The sequence below is a fragment of the Manis javanica genome, chromosome 9 (assembly GCF_040802235.1).
Source record: "Manis javanica isolate MJ-LG chromosome 9, MJ_LKY, whole genome shotgun sequence".
NCBI lineage: Eukaryota > Metazoa > Chordata > Mammalia > Pholidota > Manidae > Manis > Manis javanica.
In genome coordinates, this window is record NC_133164.1 from 104,064,447 (window position 1) to 104,085,790 (window position 21,344).

At 43.5% G+C, this 21,344-nt stretch overlaps 1 protein-coding gene across 5 annotated transcripts in view; it reads left to right on the forward strand.

The window, feature by feature from the left end:
* The first annotated feature begins 4,110 nt into the window (after positions 1 to 4,110).
* The window catches only part of MAPK4 (mitogen-activated protein kinase 4), a 138,156-nt gene continuing 120,922 nt past the window's right edge, over positions 4,111 to 21,344 (forward strand). For 3 of the 5 annotated variants that reach the window (XM_017648630.3, XM_037016628.2, XM_017648631.3), the window contains exon 1: positions 4,620 to 4,747. The gene's annotated coding sequence lies outside the window, so the exon portion shown is untranslated. Of the gene's footprint in view, positions 4,390 to 4,619; positions 4,748 to 21,344 lie in introns of those variants that run through there. The other 2 variants (XM_017648629.3, XM_017648632.3) reach the window with 1 other exon arrangement.

The following is a 21,344-nucleotide window of genomic DNA, read 5'->3' on the forward strand; positions in this document are numbered from 1 at the left end:
CCCCAAAGCAGATCCCAAGACAAAAGCTTACATGTCACTAGTTTAAAAGGAAGTGCCAGGGAAGCAAGAGTGAGGGGAATGGAGCAGGACAGAAGAGGAAGGATAGAAAATAAACAAGCGCTTTCAGGAGCCCGCCACACATTGTGATCCAGCTCAATTGATTGCCTGATCTTGCTAGACCCTCCTCTGAGTGTCCATTTGAGCTGCTGCCTCCTAGAGAAGGTGCGAACAATTTATCTGCTGGCACCCAGAACCCACTGGTGAACACTCCACTCTATGTACCTTAACTCCCCTGTTCATACACCTAAGGGTGCTCACTGGGTCTTGTGGCATCTCACAGCTCAGAGGCTACAGGTGAGCCCCAGGGCAGGAGGTGAGAGGTGTACAGTTTGAATAGGAGTTGAGGTGTGACAGCCCCTGAGGTGGCCAGCCAAAGAAGATGGCCACAAGGATCTGAGGTGGTGCACAAGAAAGGTTTGATACAGTAGGTGAACACTTCCATTTTACCAAAGGGAAAACTATAACCCGGAAGTGGAAAAGGCTTTGCCCAGTGTTCTACAGCTGGTCAGTGGCAGAATGATGCATATCAGACTCTCAAGCCAGTGTTCTTCTATCATGCTCTGCATCACTGCATGGTTTTTTTGGCTGCTCTTCCTCCTGGTGACTCGAGAAAGCCTAATCAAAGCCCTGACCCTTCTCGATTGAATTTGCGAAGTGGCTCTCATGCCAACTTCATCCATCACAGGCTGTGTGCACATTTAATTGGAACATTACTTTTTTGTCAGATGGTCTCCTTTATAGTTAGAGGAAAGCAACCCTGTAAAAGCTAAGTGGAAGTCTATTAGTTTCAGCCACATCTGCCAACATTAGGCAGGGGTTTTCCTATCTTTTCCAGAATTGAATCACAGCTGTCCTTATTTAATAAAATACTGAGAATAACTGTAAACTGAGACTTTTGTACCAAAACTTAGAAGAGTGCTTTATAGCCTCATATGTTTTTTAATATTGCAAAGTGCCGCATATCCCTTTCTGTAATCAACAGGATCTAAGTCAGGCACAACTCTAATAACTATAAATAAATTTTCTTCTACAAGGCAAAACCAAATGGGGGACAGGTATTAATAAATTATAAATCCACTGTGGTTTTTCTAACACCATCATGTAATTCAATTCTCAGTGGACACTGGTTTTCCTACAATTTAATTAAATTCTGACACTATTTAGAGATAGCATCAGATCCCACAGGTTCAGAGGTCAACCCCACAAAACTTCACCACCCCACACTTCAGATTTCCATGACCCCATCCTTGGGTTCCATTAATTTGCTAGAGTTGCTCAAGAACTCAGAGAAACATTTATTCGTGTTCATCAGTTTATTATAAAAGATATTATAAAGGATGCAGATGAACAGCCAGATGAAGAGATACAGGGCGAGGTCCCCAAGGGTTCCAAGTGCAGGAGCTTCTGTCGTCACAGAACTGGAGTTTGCCCCCACCCCCAGCTTGTGGATGCATTGACCAACCTGGTAGCTCATTCAGTCTTGCTGTTCGAGAGTATTTATAGAGCTTAATCTGGAGCCCCCTTCTCCTTCTCCCCTTCCCAGAGGTTGGTGGGTAGAGCTGAAAGTTCTAGCCCCCAATTTCTTCCGTTTTCTGGTGACCAACTTAATCCTGAGGCTATCTAGGGGCCCCAACTTAAGTCATCTCATTAAAATAAACTCAAAAGGGGCTCCTCATGAAGGACAAAAGATAGTCCTATCACTCAGGAAATTCCAAGGGTCTGAGGAACTCTGTGCCAGGAACCCCAGACAAAGAACAAATACATTTCTTATTATGTCACAATAAGTCCAATTTGTAGTTCTACAGAGAAAGACGATCATTTGTCACCTCATTTTAGACCCTAGCCCTTCCTGAGAACGGTTACTCCGTTGTCTTAGCCCATTCCAGCTGCTCTAACAGAACACCAGAGACTGGGTGGCTTATAAACAACAAAACTTATTTCTCCAGTCCTGGAGGCTGGGAATCAGGGCACTGGCAGATATGGTGTATGGCGAGGCCCCCCTTGCTGGTTCTTGGATGGCCGTCTTCTCACTGCATCCTCATGGAGGAAGGGGTGAGGGACCTCTGTGAGGTCTCTTATCAGGGCACTCATCCCATTCCTGAGGGCTCCACTCTCACGACCTAATCACCTCCTCAAAGCCCCACACATTAGGGATTAGGTTTCAACACATGAATTTGGGGGTAGACACAGTCTATAGCAACAATATTTTTTAAAATTACACCTAAATCCGCTAAGCAAGGCAAGCAGGCTGGCACTTTACTGCTCCGTGCAGCAGCTCCTTGACCCCGTGTCGTCCAGGACCACTGCAGACATTGGCACCCCCTGGCCTAGCCTCCTAGGTACAGCTTGTGGTATCTAGTTACAGGCAATGGGGAAATGCTGGTACATTTTTTCCTCCAGAAAAAATGACCTGCTGACCTCCCAACCCATGAGTTCTGTATGGTTGCTACAGACATATTTATAGTTACATATTTTCTGACTTATCCCTGCCCAGGCCAGCTATTTCTTTAGGACTCTTTCTTTGGGGTAAAAATGAGGAATAACCTGTTTCTGCTAGCAGCATCCACAGGAGAACACCACCATGTGGTGTGAATGTGATGGAGGGTGCCCAGATAAATATCCCAGTTCCTATTCATTCCCCTGGTATTGTGCAGTAATGGACTCTGATATTAAAATGCATATTTCACACCCTTGTCTCACAATTTAGCAGAAGGCTATTCACTATGCATGAGCCATTCACTCACACTCATCACACAGAGAAAATTACATTTTCCCAGTTGCCAAATGGAAGAGATAAATTATCTCACGTGGACAAGCACATTGCTCCCAAGAGCAGTTTCACAGACCCAAGACACTGATCTAAAGCACCTGGGAGGGAGACTTGGAGAGCTTTCCTGGTATAGACCTGGTCAGTCTCTTCATTTGGACCCAGAGACCCTCTCCCTGCTAGTGGGCTTACTGTGGTGGGCCATGTGCCTTTCTGGCTTTTGTGGATAAAATGAGCCCCCTTGGGGCCTCTTATTCTTCCTTCCCAGAAAAGATGTTATAAAAATGAATAAATCAAAATAGAACATTTCATATTTATGCATATCCACTGAATTGGTAATACATATTTGTAATGAAAATTAAAGAAGCAAAATGTTAAAATGTTCTCTTTGGGGAAGATACATTGGGACTAGTTACCAAAGATGTTCTCACATTTGCTTGTTACACACCCTCTCCTCATCCCTATCCATTCTTTCAGGTTAATGAAAGTCCAGAAACTACTGTCTCTAACTTAGCATGTAATCCTTATCCTGTTACATATGTATGATCAACAGCAATTGCCTCTACATAAGAATTACAGCTAACATTACTACTCTTCATATGACTGAACTGTTCTACCTACTTGATGAATTTTCCAATATGATACTACAATTTAAAATTTTTATGTTCTTGCCCACGTTACAATGAGCAGTTATATGACTCACGCATTAATTCTTTCAATAGTTATTGAGCGTCTATTAGGCACCTGGAATTGTACCAGGCCCTGGACCAGGCAGAGTTAGGGGCTGAAGCAGAGGTAATCATAGCAGGTGGAAACCTATGAAGGGTCAAAGCGAGATTCTTTCTCTGAATGCTTTGGGAGTTGGGACAAGGGAGGGCTCCCAGGCAGCTAAAGCCGCTAGTGATCTCATTATACGATATTTAGGTTATCATATTTTTCTCTGCCTTTTTAAAACAAAGCGGCTGGCTCCTCAACTATACCACTAGGATGCACATATGAAGTGACGCACCTATTACTTGTGGATGCTTTTCCGGAGGGCACCCCCTAAACACCGATTATTACCAGTGTTATGGGTCTGGTGGTTTCTGCTTTCCTTTTCTCTGGCTTCCAGAGTGTTGGTTCCTTCTGTTAATTTTATCCCGGCCGCGCAAATGAGCCCAGACGCACAGCCCAGGCAGCGGCTCTGGACCGGTGCACGTGCGCTCTGAGCCCCCGCGACCCTGGGCCGGGTCCCTCCTCCGGCCCGCCCCGTTCTCCCCGGCCTTGCGCCGGCCAGCGACGGCCGGGCACCAAGCCCGCCGCCCGGTCGCCCACGCCACTGGCCGCCACAGCAGCCGTGGGGTGACCAGCGGGGAGGCCGGCTTTCCGCCGGGGCTCACGGGGTCTCCGCTTCCCGCCGCCCCCTCGCTCCCGGGCAAAGCCCGAGGGGTACCCTCCCCCGGGGAGGGAGAGGGCGGCTTCTAAGGTGACAGAGAACTCTGGAGAGCCTGCGTCCAGGCGGGAAGGCCAAGCTACCCCGGACGGGGGCTCGACTCAGAAGGCGCGGTCGCCCGGCCCCCCAGGTGAGGCTGCCTCCGAGGACGCTGGGTCGGAGAAGGCCCGTCTACACCGCGCGCCCGGAGGTGCGGGAGGGGAAGCGGGGCGCGCGGGGGAGGCGGCCGCCCCCCGCCGCGCGGCTCCCCCGCGCCGCCGCCGCCGCAGCAGGTGGGGGCCCGGCGGGCCGGAGGCGGGGCCGGGCGCGGGGCGGAGCCGCGGGGCGGCCCGGGCAGGGGCCGGGGCCGGGGCGGGAGCCGGGCTGTCCGGGCGCCCGCGGGAGCTTGCCGCGCGCGGGGCTGGGACCGGCCTGGCCGAGCGCGCCGTCGCCGCGGCCGCAGACAAAGGGCGGCTCGCGCCCGGCCGCCGCGCTCGGGGCTCCGCCTGGTAAGTGCTCCCCCTCCGCTTGCTTGCTTCCCCGCCGCCTGCTCCTCTCAGAGTTCCGCGGGCTCCGGAGACCCAGGAGGGAGGAAGAAACGATACTTCCCCGCTCTCCCTGCAACCCTCCCTCACCAGGAAAACAACAACAAAGCCCAAAATAAGAATCCAGGAAAATCCAAACTAGCGAGTTTCCGGGCGGCGGTGTGTCTCCCGCGGGACCGACGCGGCCGCCCTCGAGGACGCCTTCCTGGGCGGAACGAGCGCTCCGATGTCCGCGGGTCTGCGGTTTGCATGGGAAGGTGGCCGCTGGACGGGGATGTAAGCGCGGAGAATACAGGGACGGGGCGCCGCGGGGGTCCCCATCCCCGGGGACAGTTCGGCGCGTTGTAGGGCGCCGAGGTGCGGCTCGTACGGCGAGTTCAGATTCGGATTTCAGTTGTGGGGTGTGCCTTAGCCTCCCGGCCTCCTCCCCTCCAGCCTCCCTCCCGTCCCGTTCAGGGTTAATATAGCGCCCCCCACGTGCCCACCGACCGAGGCGGCCGGGGGCAGGGCGGGAGGCAGCCGGGCCTCCCTCCCGGCTCGGCGACCCCGAGCCCGCATCTGCTGGGGAGGCGGACGGCTGCCGGCGGAGAGTCAGGTTTACATCACAGCTCGGTCCGGGGCCGGCTCCCCAGCCTCCTCCCGGGCTGCTCTGCATCTGAAAAGCTATCAGAAGCCCTGCTGGCTTTTGCTTTTGTTCTGCCCGCAACTCTCCAGAATCCGAGGAGCAGCCGGGGTGGGCGGATAACCCGTCTGGGGGCCGTGAAGGGAGCTCCAGGTGCCTTGTAGTGACAATTGGAGGCGGCGGCCGTTTCCCTCCCCTGGGTGGGGAATGGATCCCGATCACTAATCAACGCCGGGGAGCTGGTAGTGGGAACGCGGTGTCCCCGCGGTCGCTCACTGTCACGCGCCTCTCCTGCTCTCTCGAAAGCGTTCCTGGAGACGCGCATTTCCATTCATGGATCTGTGCTTGGATTTGATTAATGTCACCTCTGCCAGGCCTCTCCAAGGAGCGTCTGCTACTATTCGTTTTAATAGTCATTTACAGGGAGCTTATTGTGTGCAAGGCAGCAGTCCTACCTCATTTTAATTTTAAAAATATTTATCGAGAACCTACTATGTGCAAAGCAGATACATTTCAAACTTTTCACTTTAGCAGATATTTATTTAGTACTTAACTGTGTTCAAGGTAGCAGTGCTGTGATCTTGTTTTAACAAATATCTACTGAGCACCTCCTGAGTGTAAGGTTTTTGTTTCTTTGCCGACGGGTTGCCCAGAGTACTTTTGGAGGGCATTTGGAGACAAGGGAGAGGGAATATGTCTTTGGACCCTACAGTATACAATTCCTTTAGTAACCAGCATTTTAACCTTTCTTGACTACTTGTTGTGTGGTGTAGGAAAAACTAGTCTTCATACACTATAGCTTCAAAGTTTTTCAGAGAGGAGCAGGGTAAATAGGCCTACTCTGGGACCTCTTTGCAATTCAGTTTCCTTACACCGAAAAAAAAGACAGTTCCTTTGTGCAAAGTGCTGTGCTAGGTATGGCAGGGTATCAAAGGTTAATAAGGCAAAGCCCCCATACTTAAAGGGGTGGAGAATCTGGTGGGGCCAGAAAGACACACAAGGAGACAATCAATCGAACCGGGGGAGGAGGAGTGTGAAGATAGGGCCAGCATGGAGCTTCTAGCCCCCAGCTCCAAGCTAGTGACAGCTGCTGGGATGACAGTATCTATAAAATCCCATCATCGCAGTGACCGGAGACCTAGAGGCAGAATCAGATGGTATGAGAGTCCTTCCCACTAAGAGATTTGATGACTCTATTGCTCTGATAATCTTGGGATCCTGAGACATACTAGGATATCCAGCTTGGTAAGAAAACTGTAAGTCTTCAGTCTATTAGTAAATATTTGAGCACTTGTAATGTTATATATAGTCTAAGACATTGTTTTCATCCTAAAAAACTTAACAGAGTTCTTGAAAATAAAACCATAAAATGGCTGCTTGGACAGTACACATGAAAAGTGAAAAGCCAGGAGCAAATCCTTCCTAGAATTTAATGTAAAAAAAAAATTCTGTTTTTGTGGAATTGTGGCTTTCCATTTATCAGACAGTGAGAACTTTCTTTATGTCTCGTATGTTTATCTCTTTACCGTAGCATCCAGGAATTCCTGGTTACTGCTCTATCCCAGCTTCTTGGTACGGTGATCATTTTCTTCCCAAATTATTTATAATCTTCATTTTAATTTAAAAAATAAACTATATTCTATTATTTTTTGTTATGAACTGAAAGAACCACTCACTTCTTTTCTGGAAGTAGGCCCATTATGAAGAGTACGTAGGAAATAGGGTAAGTGGTAGATGAATGACCTGGAAGCCCTAGCACTTACAAGAAGGCATTGGGGGGAAGCAACTGCGGCCAAAATCAGGAATGTACAGAGAAAACATAAACTGGTCTTGCAAGATGGAATAGTATTCAGATAGGCAAAGAAGATAAAGACTTCCCTCCCAAATGGAGGGAAATGTTGTAAGCGAGGGTATGAAGGCAAACAAACCAGGAATTTGATAGCTCTTCATCTTGAATAGTTCCCATTCATTCAACAAAATGCTGCCTGAGCATTTTACTATGTGCCCGTGACTTTGCTAGTGTCAGGTGGGGCTTCACCCAGCACAGTTTGGGGTTCACTGGGATCCCACAGCTGGCAAGTACTCTTGTCTCCTGTTCCAGCTGCAGGAATAGCACTGCACCCCTACCATTCTTTCCAGCATTCCTGAAGTTTTTTCACCTGGGCTGAACTTGATTGTAATCTTCTTCTAGGCCAAGAATGTGACTTCTTTTTTATTCTCTTCATCCTTCCTTCCTGCAGGCTCAGGTGGACTCCGTAGAGTAGGGGACATTTATTTCAGAACCCTGTATGCCTATTTCTTCACCCTTTCTCTACCTCACCTGGGCCTGTCCTCTCTTCTTGCCACTACTTTCAGCTGCTCAGAGCTTTTCACTGTATGAAAATTCAGGAGAAAACAATCTGTCATTAGTCACTTTCTCTTGAGTATGAATGTAGGTCACTGTTCTCTCTTGTATGTGTGGTGGGGGAGTGTCTTTGCACTTTAAGCCTTATTATGGAATGAAAGGCTTTGTCCACCATGAGAGGATTTCAAGTAGAGACAAGTGGGTGTTGGAGATTTTGGGGGAGGCAAAGTGCCTTTCCTGGTGCTCTGAAGTGACACTACCACTTCTCACGTAGCCACTCTTGGGAAGGGTCCTTGCAGTCCCATGGTCCATAAAAGTCTGGAGCCTTCTCTGCTTTTTACCAAGGTGTGGTAATTGAAGTCAGATGGCAGCTCTGCATGAGCTGCTTGTCAGCCTGGCCTTTACTCACTCTACCCTTTAAAGGTTAATCATTTTCCGAACAGAATCCTTGCTTATTTACCTGCCCATTATTTTAAGTCAGGGATTCGAAACTGGGCATTATTGATGTTGTGGGCTGGATAAGTCTTTGTCAGCATTAGATCAGTAGCACCCCACACTTCCTCCCCAAATTGTGACAACCAAAAATGTCTCCAGTTTTGCCAGATGTTCCTGGGAGCAAAATCACCCCTGATTGACGGCCACTCTTCTAAGGGATATTGGCTAATATGTTTCATGCTGTTAAACTTCCCACTTTTCTGGGAGAGGCTGTATTTAATATAACTTGATTCTTTTCAATGATGGCAACTTAGTAAATGTGTAATTAAATTTGTGAAACTTTTCCATAGGAATAATTTCATACATCAGAATAAACTTCCTTTCTCAGCCTACATATTCTAATCTGGTCATCATATTAAGTTAATCTTTTGAGGCAAAAAAAAACCCCTCAGTTCTTCCCTTAGCATGTGGCTGATTTGTATGTGGGCAGAAGAACCACTACTGACAGCCACCATTGCCAACAGGGTCATCCCAGCCCACTGCTTGGGCAGTGGTGGGTGGGCAGCAGTGGAGAGGAAAGTGGCAGGGGAGGAGCCGGTTCTGGTGGGATAGGACACTTGTGTGATTTAAGGGGTCCTCTTTATGAGAAAGAAGGACCAGGTGAGCACATTGCTAGGGCCCCTCTCCAGTCTTGGGAGGGTTCACAGCAAGAGAGGGGCTCTGAGGTTTCAGGTTCATTGGCATAAAGTAAAACTGCTTCTGGGAAAGGTTTTGAGGAATGACAGGACAACTGAGGCTGTAGGAATAGGAAAATTATGACTTTCTTCCTCCTGTGACTGGCAAGGGCTAAGAGAAGCTTCTTGAACACTTGACTTAAATACAGAACATGTATCCAACTAGAACTGTGAAAAACAGGGTAGCCTGCACTTCTCCTAATATCTTGCCTCCCGAGTAGAACTTCCATAGCTCTGGCAGCTCCAGGGAGGTGTCAGCATCAGCAACATCTTTATAGGATGGAAAAGGGAGCAAGGTTAGTTCAAGCTTAGTAGGAGGGATGCCTGAATTTCACTAGTGGGTAGGAGTAACTTAATGTATGTCATAACCGAGGTCAGCCCAGAGCCAAACTTATTGCTTCAGAAAGCAAATGAAACTCTTTTTTCAGGTCACTGTAATGGCATTTGAAAAGTTTACAGTAAGATTTCATTGATTCAAACTTCTATTTTGAAATGCCCAACTCTGGGATGGGACTTTACCTTGCATTGAAATAAGCCAGATAGGAAATACCTTCTGGGGTGGGCAAGTAATTCAAGTACTTTAAAAACTTAAATTATTAAAACAAATGAGAAGCCTCTATATATCAGACTTAACATTCATTCACAAACTTTTTCCTTGATCTGAATCAGCCTACCTTAAATGAGGAAGAGAAAGTGCTATGGTTATTGCTTTAATATCTAAATGTGCTTGACTGTATGTGAAATGGATCAGTCAATATGTCAGTGTCTAGATCTAACAAAAAAAAAAGATCTTTGACAAGAAGATTGGTGTAGGAGGGATTTTTCTAAAAATAGCTAGTTTTCCATTTGTGTTTGAACATGTTTGATTTTTTTAAAAACTTCAAGACTTGAGATATGTTTGGAGATTTGGGGTCAAATCTACACACAATCACAGAGATTAGACCTGCAAGGGATCTTGGGGATCAGTGACCAGCTCTCCTTAACCTATTGTATAAAGGTAGAAATTGAGGCAGAGAGAAGGTAGGTGGCTTGCCAAAGGTACACAGAGGTAAGTGCTGAGGCTGAGCTAGGAGTCAGTAGTTTGTCCCATTTTCTTTGACATTCAGTTCCATGGGATTAATGTTCCTTCTTTCTAGTTGCCAGAGCATATTGGTGGAGAGAGGGCCAGGCAGGAAAAGAGTTTGATAACTTGTCTCATTTCCAGGTCCTAATAAAAATAATTATTAATTCAGACTGATAACATGTGTGACAAAGGTGTGTGGTGCATATGTGTAATACTGAAAAAAGCTATGGGAAAACTGGAACAGTTGGATTAGTGGAATGAGATTATTTTATATAACTTGTCATTTTACATAACTTCCTTTGTCAGCCTACATATTCTAATCTGGTCATCATATTGAGGCAATCTTTTGAGGCAATCTTTTGGTGACTATAGCAAATAATGCTGTGTTGTGTATTTGAAAGTTGCTAAGAGAGTCGATCTTAAAAGTCCTCATCACAAGAAACAAAAATTGTAATCGTGTGGTGATAAAGACTTACTGTTGTGATCATTTAACGATATATGCAAATAGGGAGTCATGTCATACGCCTGAAACTAGTATCATCTTATATGTCAATTACATATCAATGAAAAAAATTCTAAAAATGTAAAGCACCTTCTTTTAATGTTCTTTCATATTATCTTTACAGTAAATAATTAGAGTGAAAACATCTATTTCCCAGTTTAGGAAAATAATACATATTCATTATGGAAGGTAGCAAGAAGAATTTAAAAACTCTACCAGTGATCCTTTGATCATATTTTGCTATATTTATCTTTAGTTTTTTTTTCCTCAGCTAAATTTTTAAACACAATTGAAGTCATACTGTGCATATAATTTTAATTTTTATCTTTTTTCAGTTAATACTTTTACAAACAGTTTCCATGTTTTTGCAAGCTCTTTGTAAACAATTTTTAATGGCTACATAATTCAATACTTTGGAAGCCTATTAACTCATTATATTTTGTTATTAGTGGACATTGTTTGCTCTCAATTTCTCAATGCTGTGTCATTGTAGTGAGCAACTTTGTGCCCACACGTTTTTTACGATTTGGATTGTTTTCTTCATTATACATTTCCATATAGTGAAATAACTCAACTAAGGATGGAATGCATCATGTTAACAAACTGCTTTCAGAAAATGAAAATGATTTCACCACACCAGTGATAGCATAAGGTATTCTACTTTCAAAGATTTTTTTATTCAGTAAGTGCAAACTATGTCATTGCCGCTTTCGTGCGCATTTCGGTTACCAGTATGTCTAACTTTGTATTTCTCTACAGGATTATTTTCCATTAATTATCTATTTTTCTACTTCAGTTTAGTGGTTTAGAAAATTGATCTGCATGTAGAAACCCTATTTTTTAAAGGGAAATTCCAATCTCAAGGATATTTTGTGAAGAGTTCCATCCAACTGTAATGTTCCACAATTCCAACACTTTGAATGTTGTGTTTCAGGCTAAACTCTTTTTGTTCATAGTGGTGGAGCTGCCTATTCCGGTCCTGAAGCAAGCTTTAGATGGGTAGGAAGGTCTGTCCCCTGGGTCCAGCCAACATACAGTGAGCACCTATTCAGTGTTTCCCAAGTGTGAGCTCTCAATCCTTAGGATGCTTGTGAAATGGGTACTGTTTTACTATACCCCTTTACACATGAGATGAATGAGGCACAGAAAGGTAAAATAACCACAGTCACATACACTTTCAAAAGGGTTCTCATAACCAATTCCAGTGTGTATGGGGTTTTCCCCAAACATCCGAGCACTTCGCAGACACCAGCTGGGTGTCCTACAATTCAACTCAATTCTGAAACTATCTGCCTTGAGATAGCATCAGATTCAACAGGTTAAGGGCTCAGTTCTACAAGATTGCCCTCGACTTCAGATGCCAAAGGAAAGCCCAGGTTTGTCACCTGTGCTTCTGACTAACTGGCTAAAAATTAAAGTTCCTGCTACCCCCTTGTGTTGCAATGATTTGCTAGACTGGCTCACAGAATTCAGGAAACCAGTTTACACCCTTGATTACCAGTTTATTACAAAGGATATGAATAACAACCAAATTAAGAAATAAATAGGGTGAGGTCCAAAACAAAAGGATCTTATGTCCTTGTGGAATTTGGGGCTTGGCATGGTGCTACATGGAAGCATTCTGGTTTCCCTGTCTGGAAGCTCTCTGAACCCCTTCCTTTTTTATTTTTCTGGGGGTTCATTACAAAGTCATGATTGACTAAGTCATTGGCCATCGGCTGATTGCGCTAGTCCCTCTCCACTCTCAGGAAATCAGGGTGGGGCTGAAAGTTCCCTTCCTCTATTTATGGTTAGTTACCCTGGCAACCAGACCTTATCCTTAGGTGCTTTCTAAAAATCATCTTATTAACATAAACCCAGTTGTGGTGGAATGGGGCTTTTTATGAATAACAAAATACACATTTCACCTTTTTGGATCTGAAGCATTTTCAGGACTGAGGACGAGAGACTAAATATCATGACAAAAGATGCTCCTGTTGCTCTTATTGCCCAGGAAATGCTGAGGTTTTGGGGAGCCTTGATGAAGTAATTGTGGATTTAGACAAAGACCACATATATATGGGAAATACATTTTGATTATCTAAATGGCCAAATACATGTTTCTTATAAATCACAATATTGCATCTTTTAACCACTTTTTTTTTACTACCTCTGGATCTTTGCTAAAGTGACCTGCCTCATTTGTGTGGTTGGTGTTTAAAAGAGCTGGGCCTAGGAATGTTAGTAGCTTTCTCTGAACCCTACTGCCTATTTCTGGGAGAATTTTGTAGTGTAAGGTAATTTTACTGTCTTAAATTTCCTTACTGCATCTTCTGTGTCTTTTACTCTCTCTTCTGTATTTTCCATTCTTTTATATCACCTAGGTACATTCTGTTATTTCTTCTGACCTATTTTCTCAGACAGAGCGTGTCTCCTTAACTGTATCTAGTCTGCAGTTAAATCGATCTGTTACATTCTTAATTATAATTACTAAATTTCAGTTCTAGAATTTCTAGATCTTTTTCAGATCTTTAATGTTACGTTACATAGTTCCTGGTTCCTTGTTTTGAAATTTTTAAGCCTGTTATCTCCATGAAGCATAGTAGATAGAGTTGTTTTATACTCTGTGTCTGTTAATTTGCTATCAGGAATACTTATGTGTCTGTTTCTTCTGTCTATTGTTCTGATTCTCATGCCAGTTCATATTTATGTCATATCTCCTCTTGTGCCTGGTTATCTTTGAATGTATGCTAGATACAGATACTGTTTTGAAAAACTATTTGCTTAAATACCATTGTCCCATTACTTTTAAGATGTACATTTTGTTCCACACCTTAATCTCTGAAATTTAGATGTGGTTTACAATTGATGGAGTCCTACATTTATAGTTGGTAGCAATTTTTATTGCTGATGCCTAAAATAGTAATGCAGTCATATAATTAGCGATATTTAGGACTGATAAAATGCAATCGTTTGAGGCTTTGAGTGGTGACGATAAAAATGACAAAAGAGTTTCAGAGAGGATTTTAAATAGTTTCTTCAGGCTCTTTGGGATACCAGCAATCCTGGATCAATTTGGGTGCTTGAGATTTTCTAGGCCACCCAGATGACATTAAGCCAGACTAGTTTATTTTTGTTTTCTCTTATTCCTACAGTTTAGGTACTTGGGGTACCAACCACAAGTGTAAAATGGTTTACCAGGGCTTAACTCCATGAGGCAGCCAAAAGTGCTGCTCAGCCTCCCAGCTCCCTAGCTTGACAGTCTCCCCAGCTGTGTCAAAGTGGCCCTAATACTCAGGCCCACATCTCTGGTTCTCATCCCAGATCTTAAACCTGAAGTCCCTCTGTGTCTCATTACCTCTTTGATGCTTCTGGGAAGAATTTAAAAGAATACTTTACCCAGATTTCTTTGTTGTGTTTGTTGGGAAGGTTGGTTCAAGTTTCTCAGTTCACCACTGCAGAAGGAGGCAGAAGTCAGTCTGATCCGTCTTAGAGACTGACAGGAGGGGAGCACGAAGCACCAGCTGCTCTTTGCCTGTCCGTGACTACAGAACTTCCTCCACCCACTCCTAATATGTCATCCTGGTTGCAGTGGGAGTGGAGGTTGGGATGAATAAATTCCCATAAACTGGACACAGCTAAATGTAGATGTATTTCTCTACATAAAAGAGACTAATTCCTCGGGCCTTTCCTACTAAGGCAGGTGACCTGGCAGAGAAAGCAATTGCAGGAGTGATATCTGGAGCCCCATCAATCATCAGTCTCCACACCTTCTTGTAGAAAGATGGGAATTCAGAATCAAGGGATGTGATAAGGGAGGAAGATGCTTTCTATTCCAGCAACTGTTAAGAAGTAAAACAAGTACTAAAACAAGCTTTCGCAGGTAAGACTGCTTCATTCTGTGTGGCCCCCAACATTTCCATATGGAAAGCAGAATTTCAACCACGGCCAAGGCTAGTCCTTGTGGAGACTGAGCTATTGCCCAGGTTGGCTTTTCCAGGGACCTTTTATTCAATCTAATGTTTCAGAAGAAGCTTTGTGTCCCTTTCTGGCTTTTAGAAGTCATGTGCTCATCCATGTGTTCTCAGGATCATCAGCCAAGTGCATTATCTTTCTACCTTGCTCTGACTCTCAGAGGTGTTTTTTCTCAACTTTCATGAAGCTAGAAAAATTTACAATGAGAAAAATGCATTTTCCAAGTTTGAAGAGTTTTGGCAAAGGGGAATGGCATGGTGGGAAGGCCCTCTCCACCACCTTCCCAGAGCCGCCATTGACTTTTTTTTGAGGGGGTTGGGGTGCTCTTATTTTTATTTTGAAGTACCTTTCTTCTTGGAAACCTCAGAGCCGTCCTCTCTGAAAATTTCCCTCCGCCCAGGGAACCACAGGTCCACTTCTACCCTTCATGTATGTAGCCAGTGGAGGAAGGTGTAGGCAGTAGGGATCTGTTCTCTGGAAAGGGCTTGTTTTGGGGCGGTATCCCCATCTTTTTGGAGCCCACCTCATACGTAAAGCCTTTTGTATATTCCTGGATGACTTATTCAGCTTTTTTAATTTTAATATTCCAATATTTCACACATAGTAAAGACTATATATAACTTAGTCTACACTTTTTGCTAGAAATAGAAATCCTCCAATTAGGTTTTAATAACTGTCCTTAGAGGAACAAATCTCTCATTCCACTGCCAGGTAGTTCTAGATTATGACTGATCCCTTTGGAAGAAATGATAAAAGACTTAATTAATTTTGAGGAATCACATTTTCTATTCTTTCAGAAAATGGACCCTCCCAAGATTATTTTTAGAGGCAGAATTACTAGAAAGCCCCACCAGGTGTAAGAATTTATGAACCATGACATCTGAAAACTCCTCAGCCTGAAACAAAGTAAATTAATTCCTCCAGCATGATTCATTGTAGGTACAAGTCCAAATTTCTTTTATTTATCAGTGACTTAGGCACTTAAGCTGATTTTTCTAAAGAGGTATTGTTATTTTGAGATCTCTCAAGGACGTTTTCTATATTTCTGTTGTCACATTTCCCATTTATTTGAATTTGAGTTTTTTCCCAGCCATTTTGAGACCGTTTTGTCTGGTGATCAGAGAGAATATGCTGTGACTTCAGTAGCATATGTGAGAACTACAGGGAGCTGAGACAAAGTTAGCTGAGCAAATTCTGTACTTTTCATAGAGCCCAAGACATTGCCCTCAGTATATGGTGGCAGTGGTACTTTTTACCAAATATTCAGATTTTTTTGGAAGACTCACAGAGTAAAGTACTATAGCTCTTTCAACAGAAAAAAAAGGACAGAGAAATTCAGAAATCTGAACTGATTAATTTGTAAGAGGAGAATAAGGAAGTTGATTGTAATAAACCACTTAGGAAGAGGGGGATAAATAACAGTGGAGTAACTAGACTGAATTGCTTTAAGCTTTCCAGATCAGAGGAGAGAAAATGAAAAATGTCTTGACTGATTATTATACAGTTACAATACCCACCATATAGGACTTGAAGAGGGCTGTAACAACCTTCTTATAATAAAGCTAGTGAAATATGTGCCATCAAAATGTCAGAGAACTTAAGGGTGTATAGCGTAAAGAGGGAGACAGTTTTGTAACAGTGTGAGTGAGAATATGTCTGGTGAATAGTTCTGGGTGTCTTGTGGCCTAAAGAATTATTCATTTTTCTATACTTTACCATATTCTTGGGCTGAAGGAAATTAAGACACATAAAAAGACTTAGATACTGACTAATTTTTTTGGATGAAGGATGATGGGGAGCGTGAGTGCAACATGAAATGTGCTTAGTTTATTATAGTATTTTAGTTAAAAGGTTAAAGTCTTATTTCTAAATTTTTGTGCATGCCTTCATTGTTTAAAAGTTATTCAGTGAATTTGTGAATCCCCAAAACACCCTTTTTTATGAGCAGTCTTTGAAAGTGAATCTGAAATGCATTTATGAAATATTCGGAGATAAAAAAAAAACCTTTGACTTCTCTCTTCAATTTATTCAGGAGCAGATCCCCAGAAGCAAAGATCTATCAGTCCATTAATGGGTGACTTCTCTTATTTAACCAACAAACAATATAGTATTTTGCTCTATATTCCTGAATTCAGGATTTGGCTTCCATAACATACTAAATAACCTTCTTGTCTTCTGTTCCACCTTTACTATTGGTAAGAAATTATAATAGCATTATTATTTAATTATCACCACTAAGAGCAATGTCAGATTTCAGTAATCTAAAACTTTATTGCCTTAAACTGAGATTATTTGAAATAAGATCTTTCCTCTCCAGCAATGGATACCTAGGAAAGGAGGTATATAGCTGTAGATACAGGGGGCAGGTACAGGAACCTCTACAGTTATGATTAAGAGGTAATCGTAAGCTTTTTCTGGAAGGACATGTAAGACTTTAGTAGTAGTAGTAAAGAAGGAACTTGAGACTGAGGTGAGAGAAAGGTTTTTTATTTTGTACCTTTCTAAACTATTTATTTTTAAAAATAATCATATTTTTATTTAATAAGTAAATAAGGAGAAAAATAAAGAAGATGAAAAAAAAAAAGAAAAAAGCCACTGCATATGAGATCCTGTCAGCTCTGAATTTAATCTCTAGACTCTTCAGTGGAAATTCTGGTGTTTATAAATCATCAGATCAAAATCTATAGGAACACTTGTGTATTCTGTCCTCCACAGACACATTATGGAGGATTTTAAAAAGTAATTTTATAAGTATAACTATATTACGCAGCATTCTATACAGCCCTCTCATGCCAGTGTCTTCTTTGAGTGGCACTGTCCGGTATGCTGGGTCAGTTGTATGATTCCCACTTTACAGATGAAGAAACTTAGGAGTGGGGAAGATGGGTGCTTGTCTTAGATGACAGAGTCATTACTTGGGAAGTCCAGAACTAGAAGCCAAGTTCAGTGTTCTTTTAACCCTGAGATTAAGAACTTTACTATTTATTCTGGACATTCTTTTTTAAATACTCCAAGCTACCTCCCCTCTGGTTTCATGCCATAACATCTATTTCATTCTGTCTAAAATCATGGTTAGGTATCTAATTATTTTCCTTATTAATTTTATCAGCATAGACCATCTCTTTTTTCTGTAGCTGTACGGTGTCTAGTACATTATAATGTATGTATATTAGTTACTAAATCTTTTGTTTTATGGAGCTGGATACTCAAGTAACTTTCTTCCAAATAATTATCCATTTTCAGGAAAACAAAGTAATAAACTTAGCCATTTCTGCAAGACTAATGTCATTGTCCACAGAGAATTAAAACCACATGATGTTTGAGCTGGAAGAAAACAATCTTTGCTAGTACTTATTCTCTTGTTTTATAAATGAGGAACTTGAAAGATCAAAAAATTTGCTTCAGATCACACAGGGAATTAGAAGTGACATGGTACTCAGAGCCTACCTCTCTCAACGTCCCTCTTCCAGCCCAGCCTTCTTCCTGCTGCAACAGTCATTACAGAGAATAATTGCCTTGGTCATAAGGCATTTAGATGAATAGTCAATAATAGCAAAATATAGATCTCATGGAATTAAAATAGTAACTTTTAAGAGGTAATCTCAAGAGGAAGAAGAGGTATTGAGCTTATTTTTCCAAGTTTTAAAATGAATGATTTTGCAAGCGAACCTCTTTTTAAAGCAAACTTGCTATATAAACATCAGCATTTTCCCAAAGGGATTCACAATAGGAATCCCTTACGTAAGTATCCCAACCATGTGCATTTGCAGTAGAGTAAAAGCACCCTTATTCGTTGGGCAAATCAAGGTGCATAGCATCAAAGTTGTGGAATAAGGAATTAACAGTGTTTTCTGTTTTATTTTCTTCTTAAAATGTGAACCATATCTGGTCTGGTGAATGAGTCCAAATATACTCTGGGGCACCTGAGTATTCAAAGGCCTTTCCTCATTTTCAAACAGGCTGAAAAGAGAGCCTTTTGGTCTGAAGCCACCCAAAGAAGAAACAGCCTGAGACATTGGGACACAGTACCGGAAGTGTGAGGATGGGAGCCCTGAGGATACGATTCACTAGCAAGGAGGCAGAATGCTGTTTTTGTGAAATACATACCTTTCGTGCCACCCCTCTTGGATTCATACAGTCCTAGAAGGCACTAGCTCCAATAGACATAGTTGTAAAGGACATTGTGGTATGGGTGTCTCTAAAAATTCAATTCAGCTTAACATATATTTAAAGTAAGCACTGTAGCAGAATTACAGTAAAAATAGCAGAAGATAGGCCCTACTCTCCTGGAGCTTGAAGATTTGTGCTTTTCAAGCTTGTCTGCCCATTAGAATCATCTAGGGACCCTCATGTCTGTGTCCAGCCCACCACCCCAGAGCTTATGTTCTGATTGGTTTGGGCTGTGACCTGAGCTTTGGAATTTTCTAAAAAATAATTCTAAAGTGCAGACATATTTGGGAACCAGTGGTCTATGAAGTGGTTCTCAACCTTGGCTCTATTAGAATCATCTGGACTGTATAGGTATATATGTATATGTAAGTATATATACATGTATGCAGGTGTATTGGTATATACATTGTATGCATGTGTATCTAAGCGCATATGAAGCGCATATATGCCTATGCATATACCCACATACATACATACACAGTACATATACACACATGCATATGTATAACACATGCACTTGTCATATATACATGCCCAAGCTCCAACTGGAGTTGCCTGGTTTCCTTTGTTCCCTAGGTGATTCTTGTTTAGTCCAAGGAGGACAGGGAGGGAAAGTATTTCCGCCTCTGGCCCTGGTGAACGCAGCTGCTTTCAGCCATGGAGAGGCTCCACCATCCCAGGGAAGGGGAAATTTCCAGGCAAAGAGTTGACAGCAGCTGCTTACTGAGCAGAATCTGAACTGCTCCTGTGGTCTTTGAAGGCTCAAGGGCACTGGTTCTTACACTTGAGCATGTAAGAATCCACTGGAGCAAACGACAGATTGCTGGGGCAATCCCCAGATTTTCTTAGGACTGAGGGGGTGCCCAAGAATTTGCATGTCTAACACCTACAGGGTGATGCTCATGTGGCTGGTCTGGGGACTGCCCTTTGAGAATCACTGCTCTTGGAGGAAGGACACAGATGGCATCTGTGTTGTTTAGGGGAAGGGCATTATTTGATTGCTGCAAATCTACCTAATGGTCACAAGATCGGGACACAGATGGCACCTGTGTTGTATAGGGAAAGGACATTATTTGATTGCTGCAATTCTATCTAATGGTCACAAGATCAGGAATTGAAATGACTTCCCAGCCAACTATATGATCGATAGATCAATTTTTTTAAAAATTATGAAACATCTACTATATGCTAGGTGTTGTTTGGGCTTTGTTGCTATAAGGAGGAGTAAGATGTGGTTACTCACTAAGCGGCTAGTCTTGGGGGGAGCACCAGTAAAGGGGCAGTCTTGGTACCATTCCCTGAGTGCTCTGCAGAAGTTTGTGCCCGGGACTTGCATGGGACACACATTTGCAGAAGGGAGTGTGGCTCAGAGGCAGCTTCTGAGAGCCGGTGATTCCGGGATGGAATCTTGAAGGATGACTAGGGCGTTTGCCAGCTGAAGCAGGTGGGGCAGTGTTCCAGGAGAAGTGTGGGCAAAGGTGGCAGAGAACATTTAGTACATCTGGCCTTGGGAGTCACATATGGTTTGGGGTGACTGATGGAGACAGAGAGGGAAAGGTGGGATCACAGGGACCTGTCCTCTGTGTGGAGGAATCTGGGCTGATCTGAAAGCAAGGGAGGTCACTGAGGAGTTTTAAGCAGGCTAATAACATGGTCAGATTTGCTTGCGAATGTGGAAAATGGACTGGAGGGTACATGCACCTGCGAGAGACATAGGAGACTGTCAATGGAGGTCCCCGGGGAAGTGATGAAGCCACAGGGGATGTGACCTTTACATCATCTCGTCCTTGCATCACCCTCGCCTGTGCTCAGTATTTCAAACTTTACAAAGCCATTTCCAGGGGCTGTGTTCAATGGCTTTTTAAGCATCTTCTGAGTGTGTTTTTACAGTGAAACCAGGAAATCATTCTTGTGCTCTCCCTACACAGATACTGTTTTTCAAGGAAAATTGAAATGAACATTAAGGGTAACCTTGGAGCAGGGAAGCATCCAGAATGCAACCCCATGAGGGGCCGATGGCAGGGAGTGAGGCAGTCCCACCTACGGAGCCCAGATGAGGAGAGGATGGGGCATTCTCTGCAGGCTCTCTGTCTGTTGGGAAGCTCTGAGTTATTCTGTTTTGGTTCTTGCTGGGAGTCACACTTCTCTCTCCTGCACCTACCTGGAGAACAGATTATAACCCCCCAGTCATAGTCCAGCCCCCTGCTGGCAGTTGCATTTTCCCACCTCCCAGCCCTTTGGTTTGGGGACTTACCCAGGGCAGTCTCCAGAATTCAGAGTACCCTCCAGATGTCTGCATTGCTGGGCATTATGGAGGGTCAGGGATGTCCAAAACAAATAGGACCCACTCCCTGGCCACCCCAGTTGTGAAGGAGACATGCATGAAGGAACTGGCACAGAAGGCTGCAGAGTGCCAGTAGGTCAGTAGGGACAAGGGCAAAGGAGTTGGAGTCGGGGTGAGTTCTCTTCTGTCCCTGGCCCAGCTTGAAATCCATCTGATGGATTTCACTTGTGATACTTCTCACTTCATCTGGTAATGAAAATTTGATTTGTGGTTTCCTCTCGTAGGCCTCTTCATCACACTGTAACTCATCTGTCTCCAACAAGTGGCTCTGGAGGAAATCTATTCTGACAGGTCTCTTCAAGACCGACCCAGAGCCTAATGGGGGTTTTTGTAGGCTCCACCTCCCTGTGACACCCCTTCCTCCTTCAGGTTGGGGGTTTCACCACTGGCTGG